Below are 13,037 nucleotides of genomic sequence, written 5' to 3' on the forward strand. Positions count from 1 at the left end.
GAACCCGCGGGCTCAGGCAGTCCACTCACCTCAGCCTCCCAAAGGTGCGGGATTACAGGTTGAGCCACCGAGCCCGGCTAGGAAGGGATTTTTAAGAGCAACAGGCAGGTGGGCTCACTCCTATAATCCTAACACTATGGGAGGTCAAGGCAGGCAGATTGCATAAACCCAGGAGTCGGAGACCAGCCTGGGCAACATAGCGAAACCTCATTGCTACAAAATAAAATAAAATAAACAAAATAAAGTAAAATGAAAATAAATAATAAAAATAAAAACCAGGTATCATGGCGCATGCTGTAGTCCTAACTACTTGGGATGCTGAGGTGGAAGGATTGCCCAAGCCCCAGGAAATCGAGACTGCTGTGAGCCGTAATCGTCATGAGCATGCCACTGCACTCTAATCTGGGCAACAGAGTGAGATTTAAAAAAAAAAAAAAAGGAATAATAGGCAGCCAAGGACAATGTGGAAGTGTGCCTCCAGTGAGGCCAGCAACTCAGGAGTCAAGACTCCTCCTGAAGGCTGGGCACAGTAGCTTATACCTATAATTCTAGCATTTTGGGAGGCTGAGGAGGGAGGATCACTTGAGGCTAGGAGTTCAAGACCAGCCTGGGCAGCATAATGAGACCCCCTCATCTTTATCTTTAAAAAAAAAAAACTCTTCCTGGAACCTTGGAGCTTATCTTCATCTCTCCTGATCCCACTTCAGAGAGGATGGGCTGTGACCAATGTGACTTGCTACAGCACATAGCTCACAAAATAAAGTTGACTGACCCACCTGCCAATTCCATCTTGGCCCCCACCACTTGACTCCACCCTGCAGCCCTGCCTGGGGGTTCCCACTCCCCAGATACCACCATGCATTCCCACCTTCAAGCCATTGCTCATGCTGTTCTCCCTACCTGGAATGCCCTTCCCTGTGGTTACACATTTTCAAATCTTGCCCTTTCTTTGAGGCCCGGCTCCAATTCTACCTCTTTCCTTCGTGTATGCCCCTCCTCCACTCCTGCTGAATCTGAGGGTGATCTCTCCCCTCAGACTCACACAGGTGTTGTCTGTGCTTTCACAGTCTTCATCATGTTATTTCTTGGGTTACTCTTTCATCTACGCTGGAGTGTAGTAGTACAATCATGGTTCGCCACAGCCTTGACCTCCTGAGCTCAGGCAATCCTTCCACCTCAGCTTTCCTAGTAGGTGGGACTACAGGCATGTGCCACTACACCCAGCTAATTTGGGGATTTTTTGTAGAGACACGGTCTTGCTATATTGCTCAGGTTGGTCTCAAACTCCTGGGCTCAAGTGATCCTCCTGCCTTGGCCTCCGAAAGCTTTGGGATTACGGGCATGAGCCACCACGCCTGGCAGGATTACTCTTTTTATGTAAGCGTCTTGTCTCTCACACCGATCCATCTTCATTTTTCTATCTCCTTTCGTACCTTGTCCATGGCAGGGCAGAGAGTCGGTACTCAGTAATGATTTGTTGAATGAATACATGAATGAATGAGCCAGATGGAAGAGCCATCATAGGACAGGAAACCAAGTGGGTGGAAAAATGTTCCCTCTGCCAAGCTTCTGCCTGGAGATGCGGAAGAACTGTCCTCAGGCGCCCCGTTTAGATGGTTGGCCCTTCTCGGGGAGATGAGGCCAAAAGACGAAACTGAGGCCTCTGTCTCTCAAGTCTCCCCCAAGCTCCCAAGGCCCAGGACTGGGCCCTCTCACTCTCTGGGATAGTCCGGCCCCCAACAGAGCTGACCCTTGAATTACAGAGCAGCTTCAGTGGTGACCAGCCTCTCTAAACACACTGGCTATGATTTGCAGACTCGGGATGGGTGGCAAGAGGACCGTCTGCCAAGTTCAGGCTCTAATTTAACACACAGGCAGTCGAACCTGGGCTTTGGCATCAGGCAGACCTAAAAGCCAGCCCCAGCACTGCCACTTGATGGCTGTGTGACTTTGGGCAGGTTCCTGAAGGCTTTTGGAGACTTGGTTTTCCATCTGCGAGTTTATGTCTTCTGTGGTTGTTGGGGGAATGATGTAAGGCATTGCACTTGGATAATTTATTTCCCACAGTGTCTCATGCACCGAGTGAATGGTGACTGTTGCTATTCTGTTTATTATTAACATTTTGCCTGGAGCTCTCCTGACAGATGGCTCTGGGCTGAGATCAGGTGACTATCCACCTAAAGTCCCATTCATCCCTAAGCCATGGTAGGAGATTCAACCACAGCTTGCCTTATTAACAACTTTTCTCTTGTTGTCCAAGCCTGATGGCCTTGACACGAGATCAGATACAATTTTTTTCTGAGTTGGAGTCTCACTCTGTCACCCAGGTTGGAGTGCAGTGGCACACTCACAGCTACCACAAACCTCGGCCTACTGGGCTCAGGCGATCCTTCCACCTCAGTCTTCCAAGTAGCTGGAACAACAGGCACGTGCCACCACACCCAGCTAACTTTTTGATTTATTGTAGAGATGAGGTCCTGCCATGTTGCTCAGGCTGATCTTGAACCCCTGGGCTCAGGCAATTCTCTGACCTTTGCCTCCCTAAGTGCTGGGATTACAGGCATGAGCCACCATGCCCACTCCAGATAAAATATCTCATACTAGCTGGGCTTGGTGGCTCAGCCTGTAATCCCAGCGCTTTGGGAGGCCAAGGTGAGTGGATTGCCTGAGCCCGCGGGTTTGAGACCTGCCTGGGCAACTTGGCGAGACCTCATCTCTACAATAAATTAAAAACTAGCCGGGCATGGTAGCGCGTGCCTGTAGTTCCAGTTACTTGGAAGGCCGAGGTGGAAGGATCGCCAGAGTCCAGCAGGTCGAGGCTGCAATGGCCGGAAGTGGCCACTGCACTCCAGTCTGGGTGACAGAGTGAGACTCCAACTCCAAAAAAACAAACAAACAATATCTCATACTTCATGTACCTTTTCACCTTAGCACCCAGCACAATGCTAGGCACACAGTAAACACTCAGAATGAATAAATGAATGATTGAGTGATAAGCTGCTCCTGACATAGTATTGACACACAACCTTCCCGGTCAATGTCTTCAGATGGCTGGGATGCCATTCTTCTATGAGTCATGGTTCGGCGTCCCTTCCTGGTCCCTATGTTCCCTTAACTCCAGGTAAAGGAGAAGAGGAAAGGATGCTGACTGAGGTGAAGAAACACAGAAGAGAATCGAGGCAGAGAATCAAGTCTCTGGACCAGAACGGTCGACTCTCACCCACTGCTCCACTCCCACCTGTTCTCAGAGCATTAGAATGGGAATGAGGTGGGCTTGGTGGCTCAGCCTATAATCCCAGCACTTTGGGAGCCTGAGGAGAGTGGATTGCCTGAGCTCACGGGTTTGAGACCCCCGGGCAACTTGGCTAGACCTTGTCTCTACAATAAGTCAAAAATTAGCTGGGCGTGTTAGTGCACGCCTGTAGTTCTGGCTACTTGGAAGGCTGAGGCAGAAGGATCACCGGAGCACAGCAGGTCGAGGCTGCGGTGGCCAGGAACATGCCACTGTACTCCAGCCTGGGTGACAGAGTGAGACTCTAACCAAAAAAAAAAAAAAGGAATTGGAATGAGGCTAGACAGACAAGGATCAGAGCAGGAGCCGGAGTCCAAGTCATCATAAAGGGAACCTCAGGCTGGGTGCAGTGGCTCATACCTGTAATCCCAGCACTTTGGGAGGCAGAGGCAAAAGAATTGCCTGAGCCCACGGTTTCAAGACCGGGCTGGGCAATATGGCGAGACCTCGTCTCTACAATAAATCAAAAAATTAACCGGGCATCGTGGCACATGCCTGTAGTTCCAGCTATTTGGAAGGCTGAAGCAGAAGGATCACCTGAGCCCAGCGGGTCCAGGCTGCAGTGGCCCCAAGCAGTACTCCAGCCTGGGCAACCAAGTGAGACGCTGACTCAAAAAAAAACCAAAAAAACGGGTAGGTACCTCAGCTGGGAAGATTGGGCCAATACGGCTGCATGCTGGGACCTCTTGACAAAAAGGCCAGAGGAGTTGGGCTGGACTAGAAAAACTCTTGCTTTTGCCTGCCCAGCCTCCACCTATTCCTCGTTTACAGTGAAGACTGCTTCCTCTTCCTCCAGAACACACAAGTCAACTGGATCTCCAGTCTCCTCTATACGAGGGGGACCCAAAAAAGCTGGAATTATTTTTTGGAATCTTTATAGTACAGGCTGCCTCCACTAAGTGTTCTAGAAACCCATCAGCATCAGTGTACTAGCTGGCATTGTTGTGAGAGGCTGCATTTGGCTTCAGGGAATGTGTTTTTGGAGATTCTTTCAATGCATTTGCCCATTTCATGGGTGATTTTTGAGAACACCTGCCCCTACTGTGCTGAGTGTTGTGCAGTTTTTGACCATAAACAGCATGACCCCCATGTCCCACCCTCCCCACTCACCTGATCTCACCTGAGTGACTTTTTTTTTTCCTCTGGATGAAAAAGGGAAAGTCCTCAGTGGGAAATACTTTGCCAATGTGGAAGAGGTGAAACAAAAAAAGGTATAAGCACTAAAAGGCATCAACATTGACAAGTTCAAAAACTATTTTGAGCAGTGGAAAAAAATGTCCTGATAGGTATATTGCATCAGGCAGAGAGTACTTTGAAGGAAGTGACTGAAATGTGTACATGTAAGAATAAATATGTAATTTTTTATAAACAAATTCTGTTTTTGGGGGCCCCCTTTGTACTTAGGTGTGATCACATGACTGGGTTCTGGCCAGTAGAATTGATATCTGCCACTCTTTGGCCATAAAAACATGACCCTCTCTTTATTCCCCTGCCTGCCTCTGAGTATTATCACCTAGGGTGTCCCTGGAAGATGACAGAGCTTCCATCAGCGTGGGTCCTCAATGACCACATAAGTAGAGCTCTGCCCCTGCTAACATTGTGAGCAGAAATAGATGTTATTCTGTTAGGTCATTAACTTGTTGGAGTTGTTTATTGTAGCACATAGCTAACCTTGACTAACACACCCTCCTTGAAACCTGCTACCCTGATGTTTCTGGTGAAACCACCCATTCCCCACTCTCAGTCCCTGGGGGTCTAGTGGAGCTGGGTTCACATGGGTTCTGGAGGAGGACATGAGATCCAGGCGACATATGATCCAGGCCTGACTAATCAGGACATCCCTTCAGCCACAGAGATTGGTTCAAGGATGGACGGGATTTTGATAGAAACCGTTGGAAAGAGACACTCGCTTTTGATTGGAGTTGCAGAAAGGCAGGAGGTGTGTCTGGTGCTGCTGGCAGCCTTCTTGAGCCAGTACAGTGGAAAGCAGAACAGAAGACAGAGAGTGCAAGACCAAAGACCAAGTTCCATGGCTTTGCTTGAGCCCTTGGATTCCACTGAGCCTGCCCAGATCTGCCCCTGGAGTTCTCAGTTCCTTGAACCAATAAGGTACACTTTTAGCTTAGACCACTGTGAGTTGTCCCTCATATCTTCAAGAGCCCTAATTCTGACATTGCTGTTCTCATCAGGTCCCAGTTCTAGAAAATTAAGATGATTGAAAGGCTTCAGTGTCTGTCCCAGTGCCTGACTGTAGGACATCCAGCCAACTCATAGTGTCCTAGGCCCTTTCTCTGGGCTACATGGTCTTTTATCCCAGCTGCCCCCAAACAGCTGGGATGTTCTCCTCTCTGGACTGGCTTCCTTCCCTGTTCATGGCACCTGTTCCTTCATGCCTGCCATCAGCATGTGGCTCTGACACTGGCTCCACGCACTTCCCCAGCTCAGTCCACGCAAAGTCTCTGAGCTTCATTCAAATGCTGGGGCATGGGGCTGATTGGTGGTCACAGTTCAGCCTCTGGGTGGTCACCAGGTCATGGGTCCACCCACAGCAACTCAGTTGTGACTCGGAGTGAGCTCACTGGGCGTGAATTTGGCTTACTAAGGCACTCTCTTAGGGGATTTCTGACGGGAGGGGCACTTCTGATGATGCAGCCTGAGCTGAACAGGCTGATCTTGGAGTCGGAGCCTGGGACCACCTTTTTATTCATTCTAGCAACAACCTTAACTGTTCCAGTCTCCATTTTCTTTTCTTTTTTCTTTTTTTGACTTGGAGTCTCACTTGCCGCCCAGGCTGGAGTACAGTGGCATGCTCACAGCCACCCCAGTGTCGACCTGCAGGGCTCTGGCGATCCTTCCGTCTCAACCTTCCAAGTAACTGGAACTACAGGCATGCGCTGCCATGCCCGCCTCATTTTTTATTTTATTGTAGAGAAGAGGTCTCGCCAAGTTGCCCAGGCTGGTCTTGAGCCCGTGGGCTCAGGCAGTTCACTCACCTCGGCCTCCCAAAGTGCTGGGATTACAGGCTGAGCCACCGAGCCCAGCCCAGTCTCCATTTTCTTTGTCCTAGGGAAGTAATAGCTTCAACCGTTCCTGCCTTAAGGATTATTCTAAGGGGCCACTCAAAGAGGATGGAGCCAGGTGCAGTGGCTCACCCCTGTAATCCCAGCACTTTGGGAGGCAGAGGTGAGAGGATTGTGTGAGTCGAGGGGTTCGAGACCAGCCTGGGCAACTTAGTGAGACCTCATCTCTACAATAAACCAAAAAATTATCCTGTGGTTCCAGCTACTTGATCACCTGAGACCAGCAGCCTGCCAGCCTGGGTGACAGAGTGAGACTCCGACTCAAAAAAAAAAAAAAGATAATGGAAAAGCCTCAAGTACTAACCAAGAGTCATGGGTAGTAGGCAGGATGATTCCTCATTGACTCTAAGACAAGAAAACTGGAGGAAGGCAAGTCAGTAAATCCCTCTGCTGAAGGACTCTTGTCGGGAGGATGGAGTCCACTGTAAAGGAAGGAGCACAGACTGTAGCGAGGGAGGTTTAAAATAGATATCTGCAGGGATTTCCTGGAGGGAGAACAACACGACCGGGAAACAGCTTGTGGAGCTCCCACAATAAGCTCCCCTACCCCTCACCGCCTCCCATGATGGGCCATAGGGGTGGTCAGTGCATCCCCGTCTGCAATCAGAGGAATGCCTAGGAGGCCCCGGGAAGACCCCTGCAGCTGGAGTTTCTCATATATAATCATGCCTGTGATTTCATATCCCACAGGAATGCAGATCAGTCGGCAGCCTTCAAAATGGGGGCAGGGATGCAGGGAGGGGAGGACATCCTGGTGAGATGAAAGTGGATACTGCTCATATCCCCCTTCCTCCACCTCCCTCAGTCCCCAGGGGACAGAAGACTCAGAGATCTTGCACCGCATCAGCACTCTGCCAGAATTCCACTGCTGCACAGGCCCAGATGACAGGCTGAGCCCCGGGAGGCCCCTGCTTTTCTCCTTCGGGGAGGCACACCCTGGGACGACTCACGTGGGGTTTAGGCTGGCCCAGGGAGTAGTGCGTGCTCTCAGTGGCCAGTAGAGGTCTGCAAGGTTGTGTCCCCCAGCAGTTTGACTCTTTAGAGATATATTAATTTCTCCTTCCAAGACTATAAAAGCAACACGTTTTTATTTGCAGTGAAACAGCAAATATAAACAAAAAAATGAATCAGCTCACCCCATCCCTTGTCCCTTCCCCATTCTCCATACCATCAACACATACACTCCTAAGTGGCATCTGTCACGGTCTGGGATTTGTCCTCCCCTGTATCCCCCCACGTGAATATGAAGAAAGCCAGACCTCCGTGGACAGAGGTTTTGTTGTTGTTGTTGTTTTCCACGAAAATGGAGTCACGCTCTGACACGTTATTCTGCAAATGACTTTATTCTTATTTGTATCACGCATGTCCCTCCCTCTCAATGGATTTATGTCAAATTCGTTCTTCTTTTCATAAGGACACAATGCATCAGACCGCTCCCTGTTTATGAATGTGCAAGTGATATCCTGTTTTTATTTTTATTTATTTATTTATTTATTTATTTTTGAGTTGGAGTCTCACTCTGTCTCCCAGACTGGAGTCCGGTGGCATGCTCCTGGCCACCGCAGCCACGACCTGCTGGGCTCTGGTAATCCTTCTGCCTCAGCCTTCCAAGTAGCTGGAACTACAGGCGTGCGCTACCATGCCCAGCTAATTTTTGATTTATTGTAGAGACGAGGTCTCACCAACTTGCCCGGGTAGGTCTCAAACCCACAGGCTCAGGCAATCCACTCGCCTCAGCCTCCCAAAGTGCTGGGATTACAGGCTGAGCCACAGAGCCCCGCTGGTCTCCTGTTTTTAAAAGTGTCTACTATGTGCCTGCTGCACGCAGATCATCTGACTGCACTTCTTGTAAGAAGGAGCAGATATCCATAAAGCATATGGGCTGGAAAAAAAAATAAGACCAGAAAGTGTTTATATGAATTCCTGTGTTGGGTTATCTTAGCCGAGAAGGTCCTTAGAACCTGTGGTACAATTCCCTGTTTTGCTGATGAGAAAAAGGATGGATTCAAGGTCAAGGTCTCTCAAATTGCTATAGGAAACGCTGGGGCCAGAATTTAGGTTCTCTGACTCCCCAACCAATGTCCTGTCCCCTGTTCAAAAACTGTTAAAATAAAAGTAGAAATAAGTCCACGGAAAGTTTGTTTGTTTGTTTGTTTTTTGGAGTCTCACTCTGTCACCCAGGCTGGAGGGCAGTGGCAAGCTCCTGGCCACAGCAGCCTTGATATGCTGGACTCAGACGATCCTTCCGCCTCAGCCTTCCAAGTAGCTGGAACTTACAGGCACGCGCCACCATGCCCGACTAATTTTTTGATTTATTGTAGAGATGAGGTCTCACTAAGTTGCCCAGGCTGGTCTCGAACCTGTGGGCTCAGGCAATTCTCTTGCCTCAGTCTCCCAAAGTGCTGGGATTGTAGGCTTGAGCCACCGCGCCCTGCAGAAGGTTTATTTAAACTCACAGATGCTTATAGTTTGGGGGCCAAGTCAGGAGACTGGTTGTACTCCAATCCTACAGAAAGTTAATGGCAGAGGGTTGGGGCCTCTTTTTATAGTCTTCTTCCTACTGCCCTCACCCACCGTATTTCCCCCAACACTCCAAGCTCATTTCTGCCTCAGGGCCTTTGCACTTGCCATTCCTCTGCCAGGACCACTCCTCCCTCAAATTTTTGTCTAACTGCCTCCTTCTCCCATACAGATCTCAGCTCAAATATCGCTCCTCAGAGAAGCCCAGCTTGTTTCCACGTTGCTCCCAATGACAAAGTAATCCTGACCTATCCAGTCTCTGTCTGTCCCTTTTCCTTGCTTGTTGTCTTCACATTACCGTCATGATCTGAAATGACTTTGATCACGTATTTGTTTTCTTGTTCATCAACAGTTTCCCCTATTAGAACAGAAGCTCCATGAAGTAGACACCTGCCTTAGGAGAACAGTGCCTGGCACATAGTAGGTGCTTAATAAATATTTGAATTGATAGAACCTGAGGCTCCTGACTTCTAGTTCAGGGGTGCTTCCTCCATGCCTCTTGGTGTTTTTGCTACATCAGGGCTGCAGAGGCTGGTGGCCCCAGCTCCCAGCGAAAGCATTGGCTGCTGACTTCCGTGGAGGTTGTGGAAGGGGTGGGACTCCTGTAAGGAGTCAAAGCCTCAGGTATGACAAGTCAGGATGCTGTTCTTTCTTCATCCTCCAAGTTAGAGCCAAAGCCCTTCAGGCTACCACCCTATCTGCTGCCACCACCTTGATCCCCAGCCCCCATAGGTGTGCTTCTTGCTGGAGCTCAGAATGGTCTCTCCTTATCTCCCCTCCCTGCCCCAAGCCATCTCTTTCCCTCTCCTTGTGCATAGACTGTCCCTTCTGCCCACGGGCCTCCCTGGTGCCTGGTCCAAGGAAGGAGTTGAGCAGGGAGGGAGACCTAGAAGCAGGAGTTCTCAGTCACTAACACACTGGACAACCTTGGCCAAGTCCCTTTATCTCTCTGGGCTTTGTCTCCTTCTCTTGAAAGTGAGGGACACAAAAGCTACACATTCTCTGGATGACTCTAAAGCTTAGATATTCTGAAGCTGCTACCCAATCATCGTGTTTGTCCTACAAAGCTGGAAAAGAAGAACCAGGCTCCTTCCTGTGTTTTAGGCTGCCCTACAGATAAAGGTAGCATGGGAATAAGTGAATGGTGCCACAGCCTCTGGTACAGAGGAGGCTTCTTGGCCAGAGTGGCTCAGGGACCTGGTCCAGAAGAGCTACAGGGAGGAAAGCTGCTGACCTCCAGCAGGACGGACTGACCAAGTGTGGCCCTGGGAGGTCAGTGCTCAGTCACAGCACCTCCTCTCAGACATGCCTGGCCATCCGCTCCCTCGCCGGCTGGAATTCTGCCCCACCGTTTTCTCAACAGGCAGAGGAGAGACTTACCATCTATTAGAGCCTAATGTGCTCTGGAGACTGGGCTGCAGACCAAGGGTTCATTATCCCCAGTCATTCAACTTTCTTTTTTTGAAAAATTTTTTAATTGGCCAGGCATGGTGACTCATGCCTATAATCTCAGCACTTTGGGAGGCCAAGGTGAGAGGATTGCTTGAGGCCAGGAGTTCAAGACTCAGCCTAGTCAATATAGCAAGACCTCAGCTTTACAAAAAAAAAATTAAAAATAAATAAACAAATAATATTTTATTGATACATAATACTTGTACATATTTTTCAGAGGTATATGTGATCATTTGATACATTTGTATAAGGTGTAATGATTAAATCAGGGTAATTGGGATTTTCATTGCCTTAAATATTTATATTTGAGTTATTCTTTTCTAGTTATTTTGAAATGTATAATAGATTATTGTTTTGTTTTGTTTTGTTTTTTAGTTGCAGTCTCACTCTGTTGCCCAGACTGGAGTGCAGTGACATGCTCCCAGTCACCGCAGCCTCCACCTGCTGGGCTCCAGCGATCCTTCCGCCTCAGCCTTCCAAGTAGCAGGAACTACAGGTGCGCACTGCCATGCCCATCTAGGTTTTTGATTTATAGTAGATACGAGGTCTCGCCAACTTGCCCAGGTGGGTATCGAACCCATGGGCTCAGGCAATCCAGTCGCCTCAGCCTCCCAAATTGCTGGGATTACAGGCTGAGCCACCGAGCCCAGCCAGATTAATGTTAACTATAGTCACCCTATTAATCTATCAAACACTAGGTTTTATTTCTTCTATCTAACTGTATATTTGTGCCTATTAATCAACCTCTCTTCATTTCCTCTCCCCTTCCCAGCCTCCGATAATCACCAATTTACTCTGTTTTCATGAGATCTACTTTTTCAGCTCCACCATGTGAGTGTGAATATGAAATATTTGTCTTTTTTTTTTTTTTGCTTGGTTTATTTCACTTAACATAATGTTTCTCATCCACATTGCTACAAATGACAGAATTTCTCTCTTTTTTTTTTTTTCACCGAGCCCAGCTGAATTTCTCTCTTTTTTGTGACTGAATAATATTCCATTGCACATATAAACCATCTTTTCTTTATCCATTCATCCATTGATGGGCTGAGAAACCTGGATAACTATATGCAGAAGAATGAAACGAAACCTCTCTCACCTGATTAAAAAAAATCAAATCAAAATGGATTAAGGCCCAGCTGCAATGGCTCACACCAATAATCTCGGCACTTTGGGAGGCTGAGCCAGGAGGATTGCTTGAGCCCAGGAGTCCCAGACCAGCCTGGGAAACATAGCAAAACCTCATTTCTACAAAAAATAAAATAAAAATTAGCCAGGCATGATGGTACGTGCCTATAGTCTCAGCTACTCAGAGTGCTGAAGTGGAAGGATCTCCTGAACTCAGGAGGTCAAGGCCACTGTAAGCCATGATTGTTGTGATCATACCACTGCACTTCAGCCTGGGCAACAGAGTGAGACCCTGATTTTTTTTTTTTTAATGGATTAAAGACTTAATTCTGAGGCAGGGTGTGGTGACTCATACCTGTAATTCCATAGTTTTGGGAGGCTGAAGTGGGAGAATCACTTGAGTGCAGGAGTTCAAAACAAGCCTGGGCAACATAATTCGATCCTCATTCCTACAAAAAAGTTGTTTTTAAATAAGCCAAGCATGATGGTACATGCCTGTGATCCCAGCTACTTGGAAAGCTGAGGTAAGAGGATCACTTGAGCCCAGAGTTCAAGGTTACAATAACCTATGATCTTGTCACTGCACTCCTACCTGAATGACAGTGACAACTTGCCTCTAAAAAAAGAGAGACAGAGACTTAATTCTAATACCTGAAACTATGAAACCACTAGAAGAAAACATTGGAGAAACACTTCAGGACTCTGGTCTGGGCAAAGATTTTTTGGATAGGACCTCAAAAGCATAGGTAACAAAAGCAAAAACAGACAAATGGAATTCCATCAGACTGAAAAGCTTCTGCACAGCAAAGGAAACAACCAACAAAGTGAAAAGACAAACCACAGAATGAGAGAAAATATTTGCAAACTATCCATCTGACAAAGAATTAATAACCAGAATATATAAGGCACTCAAACAACTCAATAGCAAAAACCAACCTAATTAAAAACGGGCAAAAGATGTGAATAGACATTTCTCAAAAGAAGACATACAATGGGCCGGGCTCGGTGGCTCAGCCTGTAATCCCAGCACTTTGGGAGGCCGAGGAGAGTAAATTGCCTGAGCCCGCAGGTTCAAGACCCGCCAGGGCAACTTGGCAAGACCTCGTCTCTACAATAAAATCAAAAACTAGCTGGGTGTGGTAGCGCATGCCTGTAGTTTCAGCTACTTGGAAGGCTGAGGCGGAAGGATCTCTGGAGCCCAGCAGGTCGAGGCTGCAGTGGCCGCGACACAGTGAGACTCCAACTCAAAAAAAAAAAAGAGAGAGAGAGAGATGCAAATCAAAACCATAATAAGATATCATCTCACCCCAGTTAAAATGACTTTTATTAAAAAGACTGGGATGCTGATGAGGATGTGGAGGAAAGAGGACCCTCGTATACTGTTGGTGGGAATACAAATTAGTGCAGCCACTATGGAAAATAGGATGGAACGTCCTCAAAGTACAACATCTAGAACTGCAATACAATCCAACAGTCCCTCTATTTGGCATCTATGCAAAAGAAGGGAAATCAGTAGATATGCACCCCCATATTTATTGCAGCTCTATTCACGATAGTCAAAATAT

This window comes from Carlito syrichta, unplaced genomic scaffold (assembly GCF_000164805.1).
Source record: "Carlito syrichta isolate Samal-C Ts95f unplaced genomic scaffold, Tarsius_syrichta-2.0.1 Scaffold287509, whole genome shotgun sequence".
Classification (NCBI taxonomy): domain Eukaryota; kingdom Metazoa; phylum Chordata; class Mammalia; order Primates; family Tarsiidae; genus Carlito; species Carlito syrichta.